This window comes from Oryctolagus cuniculus, chromosome 13, assembly GCF_051225735.1.
Source record: "Oryctolagus cuniculus isolate XC-2025 breed Fujian yellow rabbit chromosome 13, ASM5122573v1, whole genome shotgun sequence".
NCBI lineage: Eukaryota > Metazoa > Chordata > Mammalia > Lagomorpha > Leporidae > Oryctolagus > Oryctolagus cuniculus.
The window spans coordinates 74,836,830-74,856,139 of NC_142879.1; the positions used below are offsets into that span (position 1 = coordinate 74,836,830).

A 19,310-nucleotide genomic window follows, 5' to 3' on the forward strand; every position below is an offset into this window, starting at 1 on the left:
TGGCTCTTATTGTAGTTTATTGGAAAGAAACTAGATATAACCCACTAAATTGATTTTATGTCTTGGTAATATGGGAGTAAAGCCAAAAAAAGACTGTTAATGACCAAGGTCACAGGTCACATCTCTTTGTTACATATCTCATTCACCGCAGACATCTCTGTCACCTTGCCATAGATGTGCACTCAATTCTCTCTCTTACTAAATTTTTCAAAGTTATATCTAATCTATATCCTTCCCTAACCTGAGAAAATATCCTCTCACCCAAAGATAGACAAGGAAGTTTTAGAGAACATGGTGTGAGGAGGAGTATTTCAGGCATGGAAAGCCGAGACACTCTGGCAAAAAGATCTCTGCGAGTGAGATCCCAGTGGAAAGAACAGGTCTTCAAAGAGGGAGGTGCCTTTCTCTGAAGGGAGGAGAGAACCTCCACTTTGACTATGACCTTGTCTAAACAAGATAAGAGTCGGAGAACTCAAGGGGCTTCCATAGCCTTGGAAACTCATGACTGGTGCATAGGGAGATTACTGATGCCATAAACAGGAGTGTCAATTTGTAAAGTCAACAACAGGAGTCACTGTGCACTTACTCCTCATGTAGGATCTCTGTCCTTAATGTGCTGTACACTGAGGCTTAATGCTATAACGAGTACTCAAACAGTATATTTCACTTTGTGTTTCTATGGGGGTGCAAACTGTTGAAATCTTTACTTAATGTACACTAAACTGATCTTCTGTTAAAAAAAAAAAAAAAAAAGAAAAGAAACTATCAATTCCCAACTTGACTCTCACTGGGATTAAACATGACAATAGGTCTGATCTGATTTCATCATCATTTAAAAAAAAATCATCTATTATTTTTCACTTTATGTTTCTGTGTGGGAACAAACTGTTGAAATCCTTACTTAAGGTATACTAAGCTGATCTTCTGTATACTAAGATAATCGAAAATGAATCTTGATGTGAATGGAAGGGGAGAGGGAGTGGGAAAGGGGAGGGTGGTGGGTGGGAGGGACGGTATGGGGGGGAAAGCCATTGTAACCCATGAGACGTACTTTGGAAATTTATATTCATTAAATAAAAGATAAAAAAAAAAAAAATCTGCTAAAGAAAGACCAAAGATAAAAAAGACGATTAACCATGTGCACCTTTTTTCTCTTTTTTGCCATCATGTTGTCTTCTTTCATCTTCTTTAGCAACATAAGTGAAAACCAGTATTGTAAATTTCTGTTTCTTATGACCGCCTTTTTTTCCTGCCAGGAATTTTACAAATGTCATTGGCTTTCGTAAGTGTGAGGTCTGCATCATTATGTTCATTTTCTAGATGTGGAAATTGAGTCCCCAGAAGGTTAAACACCTTTCCTGTGATGAAATATGCAGAATGCTGTGGGAAACTGTTACCTTGGGATGTTAATGAACAAACAGGAATGGTTCAGAAGTCCATTACATAATGTACAGTTCAAGAGCATGAGCCGTCTAGATAAAGTATTATAGACTAGCATACATTAAGCAACTAAACAATAATAAAGTATCCATCATTACTTTAAAAAGCTATTAAACCCTTAATGCTTGTGCTGCTGTACAATTTAATCATTGAGTAACATTATTTTAACAACCCTAGGTACAAGGTAAGTAATCTGAAGTAATCTCCTAATAAGAAAATAAAGCATGTATCTATTTCAAGTCTCTCAGAAAAATTGGAATTAATAACATTTATGCCAAACATAACACACCTGTTCTTAAACTTTACTTTACTCATCCTTAGAAGAAACATTATAGAAAAGCATGCCCAGTTATACTACTCTCCATTGTTCTTGCCTTTCGCTTTGTGAGATGCCAATGAATATCTTAACAATTGAAAATATCAGCAACAAAAACATTAAGAACTAGAGATGGTAATTAAAGGTATATTAAGGCACTTGAAGAATATTAAAGCAAGAGCACAGGGGCCTATGCTTTTTTCATGTTTAAATTTTTTCTTTTTAAATTTTTTATTAATATAAGAAGCAGATTTCATGTATTTCTTAGGTACAATTCTAAGTAGATAAACATACTTTCCTCCTCTCTCGCCTTCCCTCAATCCCACTTTTTCTTTTTTTTTTTTCGATTTTTGCAAAAACTTCATTTGAATACACTCTCTAACCACAGGTTTAATGCACCATAGACCATAATATTCAACAGTCTTCCTATAATTTTCTTTTTAAAATTTGATTTGATTTGATTTGAAAGCTATGGGGAGGTAGAGAGACAAAAGAAGGGAGATAGAAGAGCAAGAGGAAAATTCATAGCCAGTTCACTCTCCAACTGCCTACAACAGCTGTGGCTATGCCAGGCTGAAGCCAGGAGCAAGGAACTCAATCCAAGTCTCCCATGTGGGTGTCAGAAACTCTACTACTTGAGTCATCACCCACTGTCTTCCAGTCTGCATCAGACGGAACCTGGAATCCGGAGTGCAGCTAGGACTCAAACCCAATCAGTCACTTCAATGTAAGATGCAAGTGTCCCAGCTGGTGTCTTGACAGGTATGTCAAATGCCCTCCTTCAGGGTCTACACTTTTCTGAATCTGTAAATACATTTTTTTTGACAGGCAGAGTGGACAGTGAGAGAGAGAGAAAGGTCTTCCTTTACTGTTGGTTCACCCTGCAATGGCCGCTGCGGCCAGCGCACCATGCTTATCCGAAGCCGGGAGCCAGGTGCTTCTCCTGGTCTCCCATGCGGGTGCAGGGCCCAAGCACTAGGGCCATCCCGGGCCACAGCAGAGAGCTGGCCTGGAAGAGGGGCAACCGGGACAGAATCCGGTGCCCCGACCGGGACTAGAACCCGGTGTGCCGGCGCCGCAAGGCGGAGGATTAGCCTATTGAGCCATGGCGCCAGCCAATGTAAATACATTTTAAAAGTAAGCAAATAAAAAATAAGAAGAAATAATAATTCTGTGGGTTACTACACCAATATGGTGCATTCGGCCATTTTTCAGGGATTGGAGGATTGTCTAGAAGTAGTGGAACTTGAAAAGATCTGAAGAGCCATGGAAGTGAAAAATGAAGGGTTAGAGCACAAGAATCACAAGGGAAGGATAACAGTGCTGTTTGGGAAAACAAAGGACAGCTACAAAAAGTCTTCTTATCAATTCTTGTGCATTATAGGGAAGAACCTGCCAATTTCCCATTCCCACATTAAAAATGCTTTAATTGTCTTGAAATAATGTTATCATACATTGAATAAAAAGAATGTTAAAATAAGTCAGTAGCCTAAATATGAACACAGATCTCATGAAGGGAGAAGAATCTACCCCTAAAATTCTTTTTTTTTAAGATTTATTTTATTTATTTGAAAGAGTTACAGAGAGAGGTAGAGACAAAGAAAGGGGTCTTCCATCCACTGCTTCACTCCCCAGATGGCCACAACAGCCAGAGCTGTGCCGATCTGAAGCCAGGAGCTTCATCTGGATCTCCCATACAGGTGCAGGGGCCCAAGGACTTGGGCTGTCTTCTACTGATTTCCCATGCCATAGCAGAGTTGGATCAGAAGTGGAGCAGTTGGGTCTCGGACCGATGCCCATATGGGATGCTGGTGCTTCAGGCCAGGGCGTTAACCCACTGCACTACAGTGCTGGCCCCCCTAAAATTCTTAATGAGAATATAGGTTCAAGTATTAGTAAAGGAAACAAGCAATATATTCTTATCCATGCTGGGAACTTATGAAGTTTGGGGATGATGACAGGAGATAAAACAAGGCAAATTCCTTTACTGTCTAGTTGAGATTTAATAGAATTATATTTCTGCTTAATTGAAATTGACCACACTTTTGTTATTACAACTTACAATATTACATTTGTTATATAATTTGCATTTTTAGCACCAATAGACTTTATACCTGATAAAGACCTAAAATGAGGATAGCATCCTGAGAGAGATCAAGAGATCCATCAGCCCATAGGAACTTACTATTTCAGAGCACCCTAGATACTAACAGTTATGTCCTAAATATTGCTCCCATAGAAAAGTTAGATAGCCTATTTTTATATATGACTACAAAACTCAAAAGAACCCAAAATCAAGCCAAAATAGTACATGGGTGTAGAAAAAATGGACTATAGTGATAGTGTGGAGTAATCTACCATATGAAACCATCAATATTAACTGAAGAAATTATGTAAATGACTCATCTTTCAAACTCTCTGACATCATTTTCATAAAATACTATAATGGCAGCCAATCAGCTTTATGAACCGTATCACCTAATAAATTTTCTATTTCAAGAGTTCTCATATTCTGCTTCAAGTGAACATTTGTGTATAACTCATTTTACTGCAGCAACCTACAGAATCTCCCAACTAGCAGTAAAAAAATAAAAATAAAAGATAATGCATAAAATTTTCAGATCATCAAACTTTTTTCTCATAATTTTTGCTTCAATTTTTGGCAACCTATAGAAACTTTAGTCAAAGAATCTCACTTAATGTGAGTTATACATCCAGTTATCTTTGCATAATTATGTCAATATTTCATTCTCCTGTCCCCAAAGTCCTGTCTTTTTATTCTGCCTTTCAAGTAAGTAAATAAATCTTTTAAAAATTATGAAGAGGTGAGTATTAAAATAGAAACCTAGATGGTGACCAATAAAGGAGGGGAAATTAAGACATCTAAAGATCATAATAATCTTTGTTCTCCATATATTAATAATTGTCAGGTAGGTAGTAGAAATTTCTCTGATCATTTTGTACTTCAACCTACATTTTTATCCTCTGCATTTGCTTAGTCAGTGATTTCTGATCTCTTTCATACAAAGACACACATTTAAAAATCATGATATTTAGGATATATTATAAGGCAGCATGATCAAGAGGTCATCCAGGAACTCCCAATGTCCCAGCTGTGTGCAGAGAAGCTGAAGGGATTAATCCTGTGGCAAATCTAACACACTTGGAAAGCCTCCGGCCTTTATACCCAGGGACGGATAAAGCCCTGCTGTATAAGGCCCACAAAATCATTTGGTCTGGCCCCCCAGGTGGCACTCAAAATTCAATAACGATAGCAGGCTAACTTTTATGCTGATAGTTTTGTATGGCCTGAAAATGATGTTGTAAGTATCCAAATGGTTGTTAGGAGAAAAAAATTTCCCCACCCCTGCTAGAGTATTTCAGTTTAAAAAAAAAAAAGGAAAAAAATCATTGTCTTACTGAGAATAATGATTACTAGAAATAATGGGGCTTATCATCTGTCAGGTACTCTATAGGCATGAGTTATCTCAGCCCACCCTTTCGCCAAACTCATGAAAGTAGTTATGAAACTAACTTTTTGGGTAATTACAAAACTGGAATAAAACCATTAAGTCTTTAGGAACATACTTTCTAAAACACTGCGTTTGAGCTAAAAGTCTGAACCATTGTAAAATAAGATAAATAAGTGTAAAGTCAATACACAATCTGATAGTGAAACCAATATTCTAAACTCTGAGTAATATATCAATGAAAATCCATAGATATAAAAAGAGGTCAGGGGAAATCAATGGGTATTTTATCAGAGGGAGAAACATGTCTTAGATATGTCTCATCTCAAATTTTCTGGTACTAGAATCGTTATTTAAAAGTTTTTCATGCAAAAAGATCTTACATAGCAGAAATTTTTTGTTAGTATAGTTATCTAGCTAGTTGTCAGAGAATCTCAATCTAAATAGAAGAAACAATAAGCATCCCACACCTTAAAAATTAACTACATATATATTTTAAAGCCTTGCTTACATATGACATTATTGAGAAACTCTAGGTCATCAGTATTTCTAAATGTATTACCAAATAAGTAAGAGATTTGAGATAATTTTCAGTTCATAGTACAATTCTTTGAAATTAACCCACAAATTGGTTTTACCTCATATTTATATTTTATCAAACCCATCTTTCTGACATAGGCATTTCTTTTCTAGGGATTCTTACAAAGATAGCTATCATGCACACAGTACATGCTTGCCTTCGGTGGTTTTAATCTCAATTGAACATCTTTGTGTTTAGTACATCTCTTTTCTTTCATCTGGTCATGTATAGGCTAAGATGTCAAAACTAAAGTCTTGCACCATGTCAGTCTCAGGTCGTCAACAAAGAATAAAACGCGTCAAACTTTAAAATTCACGTTAAGCCATAAAAATTAGGAAATTCATCACAGTGATAAATTCTCAAAACCGGTCTTAATGAGTACAACCCATAATCGGGTCCCAAGCAAACATACTGTTAAATATAATTTGAATTGAATGTATTATTTACTGAGAAGCAAGCAAGAAAAAAGACAGGCATTCCCATTAATTCATGTTAAAATTTGTCCTTCAATTTAAGCACAACCCAAGTAAAATCTTTCTTGGTTATTTGACTTTCTCAGATTTCGGACTACCAAATCTAAGAACTGCAAAATTTACCAAGAAGGCAATTTTATGGAAAATGGTCTGGTCCATGTATTTGTGGGCAAAACTAACTCTCCTATTATGCTTCTTCTCTTCACAACCTATTCCCTTTGAGGAGTTCACAAAGTTATCCCATATGAATTTGAGGATGCAATTTCGCTTAACTTAAAAACCATAATGATAAAGGCAACAATCGCAGGCACACAGAGCTCAGACTTCAGAGGTGCTTAAAGACAGCAACTGTTAAATTCATAAGAAATTCACCTCTTTGAAGAGACTGGTCAGGGAGCTCCCCACCCTTCTTAACAGACAGCTCATTATTACAGACTATCTATGCAAATTGTTCACTGACTGTAGGCCCTCAGGGAATGGTTTTTCTGTTTCTGTCTCGGGTACTAACCCAGTATAACTTGCCATATAACTGCCCTCTTGCCAGTAATGTTAATGGTGGTGATTATTAGTAATAACTCTGAGTAATGAGGTTTTCTTCCTTGTACTCAAAATAATTGCTCCATGTAAATCCACAGCAATTTTTACGGTACACTAAAGATTAGTTACATTAGAAACTTGGCAAATCTTACTTATAGAGGCATTTTACCTAATGATCTAATCCATCAGTTCTCAGGCTAAACAGTTTTGAGACTCAGTACTGAAGTATCTCCATTCTTTTCATAACGGCACTAAGTGAAAACTTAGCTACCATGCTACAGTTTTAAGAGCTGTTTTAAACATGGGAAGCCTATAACAGCAGGGATATATAAAATTTTAGGAAAAGTAGGCCCATGCAGTGAGCTTAATTTTTATCTTATTTGAAAAACAGAGAGAGAGAGCTAGAGAGGGAGTGCAGGAGAGAGAGAGAGAGAGAGAGAGAGAGAGAGAGAGAGAGAGAGGGAGGGAGGTGTCTTCCATCTGTTGGTTCATTTCCCAAGTACTTGCAATGACCAGGGCTAAACCAGGCTAAAGTCAGAAGCCTGGAACTCCATCTGGTCTCACACATGGGTGACCAGGGCCTAAGTGCTTCAGCACCATCTTCTGCATCGCAGGTATATTCACCAGGAGCTTGGTTGGAAGCAGCAAAACCAAGACTCAAGCCAAGCACTCCATCCAATATGGGCCATGGGCATCTCAAGCAGTGACTTAACCACCAAGCCATTTGCCTGCCCCCAAACATGATTTAATTTCAAAAGAAAATTTTCTTATATTTTAATACCTAAATAAATTTTAGGTTAATTTCTAATCATTCTAAACTTGCTGTCAATTATCAATCGAGTGGGCTAATGTATGAGAAGCAAGTTGGAAATATTAGCTACCAGTATCCCATGCTTTTCTCAGTGGCATCACTGCCAACATGTTCCTGAATTTCCAGTGTAAAAGAAAGCATATACATACAGAGGAAGTTTTCATTCATTGCTATAGTTCTTTCTACCCAATTTTTCTAATTTTGCAGTAATATGTTGAACCATTGAGCTCAATGCAGAGGAAAAGTGGAAGAGTATGCCCTGTCTCATTTGTCTTTCTTGCACCTAGTGCTGTTTCTAAATAAGAACTAGGCTGTTGAAACATGAGCAATAAAATCCACTCCTATAAACTTGTTTGTCCAATGAACTTTAGATAAAAGATCCTTTCAAAACGTGCTAAGGTTGCATGGGTAATATTTCATACATTTCCCTATCTCATTAAGAGGCCCTCCAAACAAACAAAAACATAAATAGAGCCTTAGAAATCCACTGGTGACTCTATTGGATGTGTATTTTTAATGCACATTTGAGTTCGTTTCAAGGTCTCATATTTGTTTGCTTCTCTGAATTCAGCACCATCTGACTTGATTTGCAATATACCAAGTCTTGACACTAAGGAGATTCAGTATTTCTTAATTTTTATTCTCTTTCATCACCTTTAAGATTGCCCAGACATCCATAATAAGAATTCTCCCTGTGCATTAAATGTCATGAATCATTGTTAGAATTTTATTAACATTTTATATTATTTGAATTGAAATGTTCAATTTTGGAAGTTGAGCTTTCTCATTCTTGAACACAACTGGATACATAGAAATGTATGTCTATTCATAACATATTTAATTCAAAAGTGGTTTAATTTGGTGTGATCTAATCTTTATTTTCTGCTTCAATAATTTCATATATTTACAATCAATAAATTGTAAATGTTTGTAATAGTAAAAATTGTAAATGTTTCTAGTTGAACATACTTTTTTCATTTTTTTAAAAAAAAATCTGTTGGAGGTTACCTACTTACCTCTAAGCATAGCTTGTGTTTCATTCAGAAAGTAGTGTTTCTGTATAGTTTCTTAGTCATTTAGTTTAAAAAGACCTTATAAATTCCATAAATATTTCTTTTGAACTCATGAGTTCTACTTGAATAGTAATACGGTATACAGTCCTTTTCTTCTTCTTTGGTTAATTTCAAGTTTAGTTTTCTTTCTAGTTTGTTAACAATATAGGAATACTTTAAATTTTTCTGTCTTTCTGGGTCCACTATTTCACATAATCTGCACATTTCAACAGCAATGTTTTTCATCTTCCTTGAAGCAAGGAACTCAACTTCAGCATCTACCTTTACACCAAAAACTAACTCCAGTCCTCTTTTTTCTATTGAGTCCTCTTAGTTCACAGCACCTCATGTAAGCAGTACCTGAAGGTGGCACTGCACACTGGAGTACTAAAAACCTATTTGGGGGCCAGTGACGTGGCTCACTAGGCTAATCCTCCGCCTGCGGAGCCGGCACTCCAGGTTCTAGTCCGGGTCGGGGCGCTGGATTCTGTCCCAGTTGCTCCTCTTCCAGTTCGGCTCTCTGCTGTGGCCCAGGAAGGCAGTGGAGGATGGCCCAAGTGCTTGGGCCCTGCACCCCATGGGAGACCAGGAGGAAGCACCCAGCTCCTGGCTTCGGATGGGCACAGAGTGCCAGCCGTAGCGGCCATTTGGGGGGTGAACCAACGGAAAGAAGACCTTTCTCTCTGTCTCTCTCTCTTACTGCCTAACTCTGCCTGTCAAAAAAAAAGTAAATAAAAAATTAAAATTAAAAGAAACCTATTTGGGAACTTCTTGCCTTTAGTCTTACTCACTGCTTTGTACATAGGAACACTTTCTACACCTGGGAAAGATTAAACTCTTGAGGAACCTGGAAAGACATTAATTTATTTATTTTTAACAATATTTTAATTATAATCACCAAGTGTTTAAAGTATCAATAGATTTATCAATAATCAATGTGGTCTAGCATATTTGCTAGAAATCCTGTAATAGTACCAACTGCTGCATCAACTATCAAGGTTAGATGTTGTTATTTTATTAGAAGGATGAAGAAATAGTCTTGAAGTTAAAAAACTTGCCCATCAAACAATTAAAATCCCAAGAGGATGTAGTCACTCAGAAAAATAATTGCACATGATTATTTGAAAGAAAATTTCAATTTTGAGTTTTTTTTTTAAATTCTACAAAAATAGAATTTTTAAAGTGTTGAAACTCTGGCTCAGCACAGTGACATGACTGAAATACCAAAATTAAAAGTCTCTCCCTCTCTCTTTTTCTAGATTTGTGTAAATATAAACAAAAATGCATATTTGGTATTTATATTTAAATCAATCATCATTTATATTGTCTATTAAAAGCTTTTTCTGTGTAATACGTGACAGATCTCACTCACCTCTTCTTAACAGCTATTTGATATTGTATAAATGAATATGTAAAATATTGTTATGTATCTTGTTAAAGAATAGGTGTCAATTTTGTAACATCTAAGAAACTGTTGTTAGTGTATTGAATTCTTCCCATTAAAATCTATGTTTCCTTTTCATTGCCTAGTAGCTTAATTGCTACTTACTCTCTTTTCAGGTTTCATGCCATTTCTACCCTTCAATTTAGGTGCATATCTCAATTCACACATGTGCCTTTGAAAAAAAAAAAAGCAACATTTTTCAAATAATTGATGAATTTTCCTCCAAACATTTCTATCTAGAGTTAAAGGAGCTTTCTGAATTCTGATTTCTGGAATGAGTGTTTTTCAGTTGTGAAATAAATGTGCTTCAAGACGGAGGGGTGTTCTAAGAATGATTATTTGTCTTGACCTGTCAAATTTAACCATCTCAAATTTACTAGAGAAATGTTACCAGAAGTCTTTGAACTATGCAGTTCAACTTTCTCATAAAATTTCATAATACATGACAATTTGTGCTCTGGAGGCAAGGAAGTCAGAAGATTCCAACTACTGCTGTAGAAAGAAAGAGAAATGACATGACTATCATAAAGAATATCTTTCAGACTGCTAACGGGGGTTACACTCTGATTAACTGATACATAATATCATAAATATAAATTCTACTTCTTGACTTTTGTTAGTGGATATTATCATTTTATCAAAAGCCTTTGTAAGAGTCACCTTAATTGTTTTTTTCTAGAAGCATACACAGAGAGTATTTCAGATTTGTGAAAAAAATTATATGGCAATGACAATATTTTATAAATGGTCACCTTAAGTTCTTTGTTAGCTCACAAGCACCTCATGAGTCACGAAACAAAAAAAAAAAAGCGTGTTATAGTAGAAAAAGGAAATACTAGTTATTTAAATTCACACATACAAGTAATAGGATACATCATTAACCAATACTGAATTGGGAAAGTAATAATGTAAAATCCAAAGGGGCATTAATATTCTTTAAATTAGCCAAGCTATAATTATCTAATGAGAACATTGGCTCTATTGAGGCCATGTTAAAACTGTGCTGGGTTCTCTGTCACTCAGACCAATGGATCTATTCATTGCAAGACTTGATTTGCTGTCCAGTTTAGCATGCCATTAGTTGAAGGTAATTGTTGAGAGGATACTCTGTTACAAAAGCTGCAGAACTCTCCATCACACTAGTGAGGGATAGGTGCTCCGAATAAAGGATCCAGTTTCCCCAGTGTCCTTCATTATGCTTGTCTCTTAACACAATTGTGTGATTGTGTACTGCTAAACAGTTATTTGGTGGTAATGGTGCATTTCAAATTGGTGACTCAAGTAACAAGAATGGAAGAAAAAAGAGGAATGAGTATGATCTTTGCCGAGCTATACACCTACAAGTTTCAGCTGAGCCAAGGAACAGAATCCACAGTAATACCTTAAAGACCTTTTGCAATGCTGAGTGAAGCAGTTTTGTGAAGAAAATATTTGAAAATTATGTAGATATTAGACATTTTAAGAGCTACCTACTTTCCTAGATGAAGTTTGTGAACCTTCTAGGTTTGCAACCTCCTTCTCAACCCTTTTCTATACATTCAGTTCTTCGAACTGCAGAAGTTAGCAAGAGTCTCATCTCCCTTTTTTGCAGAGAGGGAATGTGATCTGGATGGGATCTCTTTAAGTCTAGTTCTCCAGTTTAAAGGAAAAGGAAAGCTCATTTTCCCCTAATAGTGTTCAAAAGATGCAGAAGTACTGCCTCTCCAGTGAATGAGCTTTAACACATTTTGCAGAGTTCTGGTATGAAATGCATGTATGTTTGCTCTTCTTTTATAATTGCCCTGTGTTAATTATGTAGATTACTTTATAATTAGAATATATTATGCAAGTTGGTAAATAGCATGCATTAAATATTGCCCTAAACAAATGAGTCTTGTCTTGAAAATGTTTTCATACCTTTTGTGTGTCAGTTTATCTGAGCTATATATGACTTTAAACCTACTAGGAACACAACTAAAGTTAAAGGCACTGAATATGTAGTTCATAGCCTACAGAATCTTCTAGGAATTAAATATTGAGTATAGGACATGTCTCACTCAGCTCTTCAGTACTTGAAAACACTTGCAAGGTATACAGAAAAAGAAATATACAAAAATTTTCATGCTAAACTTGTGAGTGGCGTGCATAAACATGCATATTGAGAATGGAAGGATAATTATAGAGAAAGTGCTCTTTCACTTGTACAATAACCAAGACATTGATGTGATTTCATCAAAAAGAGTTGATTGATTCCTTATCTTTGACCGACATCATGATCAATGTGTCTATCAATCAAGTCTTAAACCTGAATCTCAGTTTATGCACTAGTCAATTCAACTTAATAGCACTTATCTGCCTCACAGATTAGTAGCTTTGGCTACACCAATTCAAATGTTAGGAACCGTTTTTGAAAAGTATCAAAAAGTCTATAGCCATTAATATCTGCACATGGCATTCCAATTATTCATTTGATTTAACCCATTCCACTTTAAATCAAGACCTGAAATGCCTCTCTATGTATTAACAAGTTGTTCTGCAAGAAAAGAATTACCCAAAAGCAGAGTTTTTATTTCGTCTTCCCTGTCTGTCTGCAAAGATATGGCAGTGAGTCATGCATAGAAAGCTTATTTATACTTGCACGTTACACAGAGTTTCCCAAAATGTACTTGTCTGCAAATGTTTTCTGTAGCTTTTCAAACAATTAAGCTGGCCAGAACAATAGTACAGCTGTGACCTAAAGTTCAGTCACCTGAAAAAGTAGCAATGTTGTAAATTGCTCAATAATGAATTTATTGACTAAAAATTAAGAAACTTAATAAAAAATATCTTTGTGCTTGAAGAGCAGGTGGAAAAGAGAAAATTTCTATGAGATCTTTACAAAGGTTAGAGTTTTTACTTGAGTGAATTTTCCTCTACAGGCTCAATAATTCAATGTTAATATTAAAGGATAGAGAAGATTATCCAAAATATGGCAGAGGGTCAGCTAACCATTCCTTAGGTGAGCAGTCGAACCATATAAATACCCAAGCATTTGTGAACAAGAGCTGCATCAAAGTCACTAAGTGACGAACTTGTTTAATTGAGAGAATAATCAAAGAGGAAGGGGCAATGCCTCTGTGTGTCAGTGCCATTGCAAGTCAAGCAAATTGTTAAGAATGATATTCTACTGTAGTTTTAATGATCTGTGATGATTTTAAAATGTACTCTTAGGATCTGTGCTAAATTTTCATTAAAGCAAAGTTTTATAATTTTTTTCAGTATAGAGGTAGGTGGTTCAAAACACACCAAAAACTTACAAATTGTCATAAGAAGTAATTAACTTCCATAGTTCCTCTATCATAGGTGGCTAGGTCACATTTGGGAAGTGACCTCCATAGAGTCTGTCTTTTTCATTCAGAAAATTTAGGAGCTGGGCTAGATGGTCTCTAATACCCTTAAATCATTAAGGTTATGAATGTACATACTGTCAGAGTGGGTTAGTAGATAATATCAAATACTGGGGTAGGTATTTGGCACATTATTTTAGATGCTGCTTGGGAAGCTCACATCTCATATTAAACTACCTGGGTTTGAGTCTAGGCTCTGATTCTAATTCTAGCTTCTTGCTAATGCACAACCTTGGATACCACAAGTATGGCTCGGGTAATTGTGTTCCTGCCACCCAGTTAGGAGACCTGGTTTGGGGTCCTGGCTCTTGGCTATAGATATTTGGTGAGTGAATCAACAGATGGAATTTCTCTCTCTCTCTTCCTCTCTTTCAAATAAAAACATAAATAAGTGTAAAAATATCTGTCTATGAATAATCAAACTACTTTTTGAAAAATTCAGAATAAGCAAATTATTCATTAAATATTTTGTTTACCTTTACAACAAACCATGATAGTATCCAATATGCTTTCCATTGTAAAACATTGCAAACAATCTAATTTACTCTGTATTTGGCCTTAATAATATTTATATACCATGATCCTTAAAATGAGGCACATACAGGGCTAGCACTGTGGCTTAATGGGTAAAACCACTGCCTGCTAGGCCAGCATCCCATATGGCCACTGGATCGTGACCCAGCTGCTCCACTTCCAATCAGCTCCCTACTAACAGCTTGGGAAAAGCAACAGAGGATGGCCCAAGTCCTTGCACCTCAGCCATCCACAGGTGAGACACAGATGAAACCTTGGCTCCTGGCTTTATCCTGGCTCAATTTTACCATTGAGGTCACTTGGGGAGTGAACCAATAGATGGAAGATTCTCTCTCTCTTTCTCTCTCTCTCTCTCTCATCTCTCTCTCATCTCTTTCCCCCCACCCCATCTCTCCTCTCTCTGTGTAACTTTGACTTTTAAATAAATAAATCATAAAAAAAAAATTGGGGGCTGGCACTGTGGTGCAGCAGGTTAAAGCCCTGGCCTGCAGCACCTGCATCTCATATGGGTGCAGGTTCAAGTTTCAGCTGCTCCACTTCCAATCCAGCTCCCTGCTAATGCACCTGGGAAAGCAGCAGAGGATGGCCCAAATTCTTGGGCTCCTGCACCCATGTGGGAGGCCCAGAAGAAGCTCCTTGCTCCTGGCTCAACTCTGACAGTTGCAGCTATTTGAGGAGTGAACCAGCAGATAGAAGACACCTCTCTCTCTCTCTCTCTCTCTCTCTCTCTCTCTCTCTCCATATCTCTGTAACTCTGTCTTTCATTAAATAAAATAAATCTGTTTAAAAAAAAAAGTGAGGGACAGAGAAAAATAGATCCTTTGAGAGAATATAATTTATAATGCTGAGCCTCCTCAATTATCCCAATTTTATATACTGGATGATCAAGGATATTCTCATGTTCTCTCTTTAGGGATGGATTTTTTTAAAACATAATCTGTGAGAAACATGTGGGGAAAATCAGAATCTCTTTAAAAAAAGACAATTTTTATGACCTATCCTCCTTACATAGCCATCTTCTATCATACTACTACCCAAGCCCATAGAGATAACAAGAACAAAAATGACCTGGATAGAATTTTTTAAGTTGTTTCAAGGAGATAGTAATATTTCATTATTTGAAAAGAATGCTTTTCTGAATTAGGTAACAGAAATATAATTTTGCTGTAAAAATAATATACACTATTTGTACCACTGAAAAATACACAAGGTGCACATTAATTTGCCTCCTGAGTCAGGGCCTAGAAAAAGAGCTCCCTAGGTGGTCTATGTGTTTCTACCAACAGGTAAACTAATTGAAGAGTAAATGTTAAAGGCAATGTTTAGATAAAATTGTCTTTAGGTAATTATATTTGAATAGGGAATTGAGTTCATTCCTAAGAACCCAGTTCATTACAATTCAAGTGGAGGCCAACTCTACATGTGTGAATTTCAAGAATAGAGAAGTTATCATTCAGTTCTCTGATTTGATGATTCCGGACTTTGCCTCATCATTCCTGTATCTGCAGTTGATTGAGGAGAGCTGACCGTGCCTGTGAACATCATTTCTGCCTTTAACCAGCTCACCGTGACAACATAAACGGAGCTCACTTTAAAGTACAAAAGCCCTCTTCATCTTAAGCAGACGTTACAAAATGAAGATTTTTTTTTCTTTTGTAGCTGCACAATCTCTAAGTACAAAAGACCATATTTAGGTCACTGATTGAGGAGCTATAATTAGCAATTATTTTACTCATTTCCAATGGGCCATTTAGAATAAATCCAAACAAACCCTTGAAAAGTTATTGAAAAATAAAAATTGCATTTCTGATGTTTCTGAAATTGTACAACTCAGAAAGACACTCATATATTTAAGAATAACATACACAATACCTCAGAATAATAAATGCATGTTTTTCAACCAAATGCTATTAAAAACAAAATAAAAAATTCGAATACCTTTATCCAAAACAAATGGTAGAAACCAGTACCTTTTAGAGATGTTTACAATTGGCGTCCTTTTTGGACTCTTTAGTGATTGATTTGAGATTCAACAGTAGGTAAACACTGTGCTATTAGCGGGCCTGCTCTGCATTCAGACATACACCAGCCTCTGCACAGCTCTTTGGATGTGGCATCTTTAAAAGTTAACTGGGAATCTCATTAGCCGAAGAAATAACCAACTCTGAAGCATTATGTAGTGATAATCAGGTTTTGCGCACTAAAGGCTTGTAAGAAGATTTTTTAACATTATTGATCAAGAAATATCTCTAGAAATTCCTTGTAAACATGTGTAATAAGTTTACAATCAACAAGTCATTAAATAATAAAATCTGTAAAGAAAGAAAATTTTCTTATATAATTGCTTTTCTAGTAGAATTCTATGATTACAAAAACCATATGATGAGTGAAATTGTCTCTACAATTTGATTTATACTCATTGAAACATGACAAATAATCATCATAATCATCTTCATGCCAATGCATATACATACCAAATGTCTACAGCATTTTGTGCCTTCTGTTGTTTACTATTCAGAATCGCCTTGGGAAACATTAGCAAAGTACAGTAGAAAAATAAATAAGGTATAATTGAAACCCATAGGGTCTGAGTTGGAATCCATGAATTATTGTTGTAAATTTAGAAAATTATGTAACTTTCGTAAGCCCCCATGCCATAATATTCATGTAGCTAAACAATATTCACCTTGTAAAGTTGCTATGGGTGTTCTCATTCATGAAAGAAATTGGGGCACAGTGGGTTAGGGTGTTGTTTGGGGTGTCCACGTCCCCTATTAGGGTACCTGGGATTGAATGCCATCAACATTTTCTATCCAGCTTCCAGCTAACATACCTGAAAGGTGGCAGATGATGGCCCAAGTACTTAAGATCCTGCCCCCCCACATGGGAGAATAGGTGGAGCTCCTGACTCTTGGCTTTAGCCTAGCCCCACCCTGGCTACTGTTGACTTTTGGGTAGTAAACCAGAAGCCTCACTCAGGCTTTCAAATAACCATGCAAACAAATAAATAAATCTTTTAAAGCTTGAAGTTGGGAAGCAGCATTGTGGCATGGCAAGTAAAGCCACCATCTGTGAAGCTGGCATCCCATATCAGCACCAGTTCCTCTCCTGGCTGCTCCACTTTTGATCCATCTCCCTGCTCAAGGCCTGTGAAAGCACAAGATGGCCCAAGCACTTGGGCTCCTGCCATTCAAGGGGGAGACCCGTATGAAGTTCCTGGCTCCTGGCTTCAGCCTGGACCTGCACTGGGCTTATCTCTTCCCCTACCTCTGTCTCTTCCCCTCTCTTTGTAACTCGGACTTTCAAATAAATAAATATTTTTAAAAAGCTTGAAATTGAAATTGCTCACATTTTATGGATTGATAAATTTATAATTTTTTTTTTTGACAGGCAGAGTGGACAGTGAGAGAGAGGGACAAAGAGAAAGGTCTTCCTTTTGCCGTTGGTTCACCCCCCAATGGCCGCCACGGCCGGCGGATAAATTTACAATTATCAAATCTAGACGACTTATACAGTGTTGGGGGCGGAGCCAAGATGGCAGAATAGTGAGGGCGCGCACCGACAGTCGGGAAAAGATAGTGTAATAGAAGTGGAGTTACGGTAGCCTCAGGAAAAGGATCAGGGAAAAACTGCAGAGGAAACTTCCGGATCTAGTGGCTGTGACTTGGAGGACCTAAGAGGAGAGCAAGGTTGCCCACCGCGTGGAAGCTGAGCCCCGGGAGCCGCCAGGGCAGCCGGACCCGCCAGACCCGGCGGACCCGCCGGAGCCGCAGAGTCTGCGCACCAGCGCTGGAAGGGGAGGTGTGCTAAAAACCTCTCGGTAACCTGAGACATTAGCGGGGAAAGGCAGAAAAAGCCTGCAGAGAACGAGGCCTGAAACCCCATTGGGGAAAGTTCACCAGGCTGGCTGGAGGAGAGAAAAAATCGAATACATAAGGGGAACCTGCAGGGACATTTAGCCTCTCTCTCCACTCACCTTACAAAGCCGAGCAAGACAAAGGGCAGGGGCCATTTTACTTACAGCGGTGCGTGCCATTTTGCATATGTAAAACGGGTGTCTCTCATTAGCCAAGCAGAAAAACCTGACTCTGGTAAGCAAACAAATACCCACAGGGGCCAGATTTCATACATCAACTACTCTCAATTCCACTCAGCTGTGTGGAATTACTTCCCAACTGAGTCAAAAAAAAAAAAAAAAAAAAAGAGAGAGAGAGAGAGATTGAGAGAGCGAGAGAGAGCTAGAGAACAATCAGGGTGAATCACCTTTGGCACACCCTTAACCCTGTAGAATCAGAGCTCTCTGGCCACACCCATCACAGCCTCTAAGGATCCATCAAAAGCAGACAGTCCTCTTAATCTAGAGTCACAGTATAACGAGAAAAAAACAAAGAATATCTCCAATATGACAAACAAACGCAAAAGCCGAGGTAACAAAAACAAGGAAGACACTATGACGCCCCCAAATGAAATAGACACCCCAATTCAAGATTATGAAGATGATGAGATAGAAGAAATGCAAGAAGCAGATCTCAAAAAATTGATAAGAACATTAAGAAGTTCTCAAAAACAAATTTTCGAACTACAGAAATCCTTAATGGACAAGATAGAAAATCTCTCTCGTGAAAATGAAATATTAAGGAGGAATCAAAATGAAATGAAACAACTAGTAGAAAATGAAACTGTGATAGTGACAGAATCATATAACTATATAGCAGAACCATAATAAGAAATCAAGAACTTTATAATTTCATCTTTTAAAATTTTTACGTATTTACTTAATTTGAAAGGAGAGAGGGAGATCTTTTATCCCCTAATTTACTTCCTAAATGCCTGAAACATCTAGGACTGGGCCAGGCTGAAGACAGGAGCTGGGAACTCAATCCCTGTGTACCATGTGAGTTACAAAGACCCATTTACAAGAGCCATCACCTACTATTTCCCAAGGTCTTCATTAGCAGGAAACCGGAATACAGCAGAGCCAGGACTTGGTCCCAGACACATTGATATGGGATGCAGACATCCCAACTTGTGGCATCTTAAGCACCATGCCGAGTTCTGCACAGCCCAAGAATTTCACCCTTTCTGTTTACTTCTAGCTGAGTTACTCTCTAAGAGAGTTACTCTCCAGAAAATGGCAACCTCTCCTTCCTTTTAACTCCAGTAATCCTAACTATAAACCCGATTTGGAACTTTTGATCGCATATATTGTAAATGATAAATGAGTTGATAAGTAGACAGACAGATGCTATTTATCAGATGGATAAATGTGTAGATGGACAGCATGAAAG

The 19,310-nt window shown here is 37.2% G+C and overlaps 1 long non-coding RNA gene across 1 annotated transcript; it reads right to left on the reverse strand.

The window, feature by feature from the left end:
• Nucleotides 1-3,297: 3,297 nt before the first annotated feature.
• LOC149122675 (uncharacterized) lies at nucleotides 3,298-18,174 on the reverse strand. Its single transcript, XR_016219339.1, has 2 exons — nucleotides 17,999-18,174; nucleotides 3,298-3,623 (listed from the first exon to the last, which is right to left on the reverse strand). It is a non-coding gene; the product is annotated as an uncharacterized LOC149122675 (long non-coding RNA).
• Nucleotides 18,175-19,310: the final 1,136 nt, after the last annotated feature.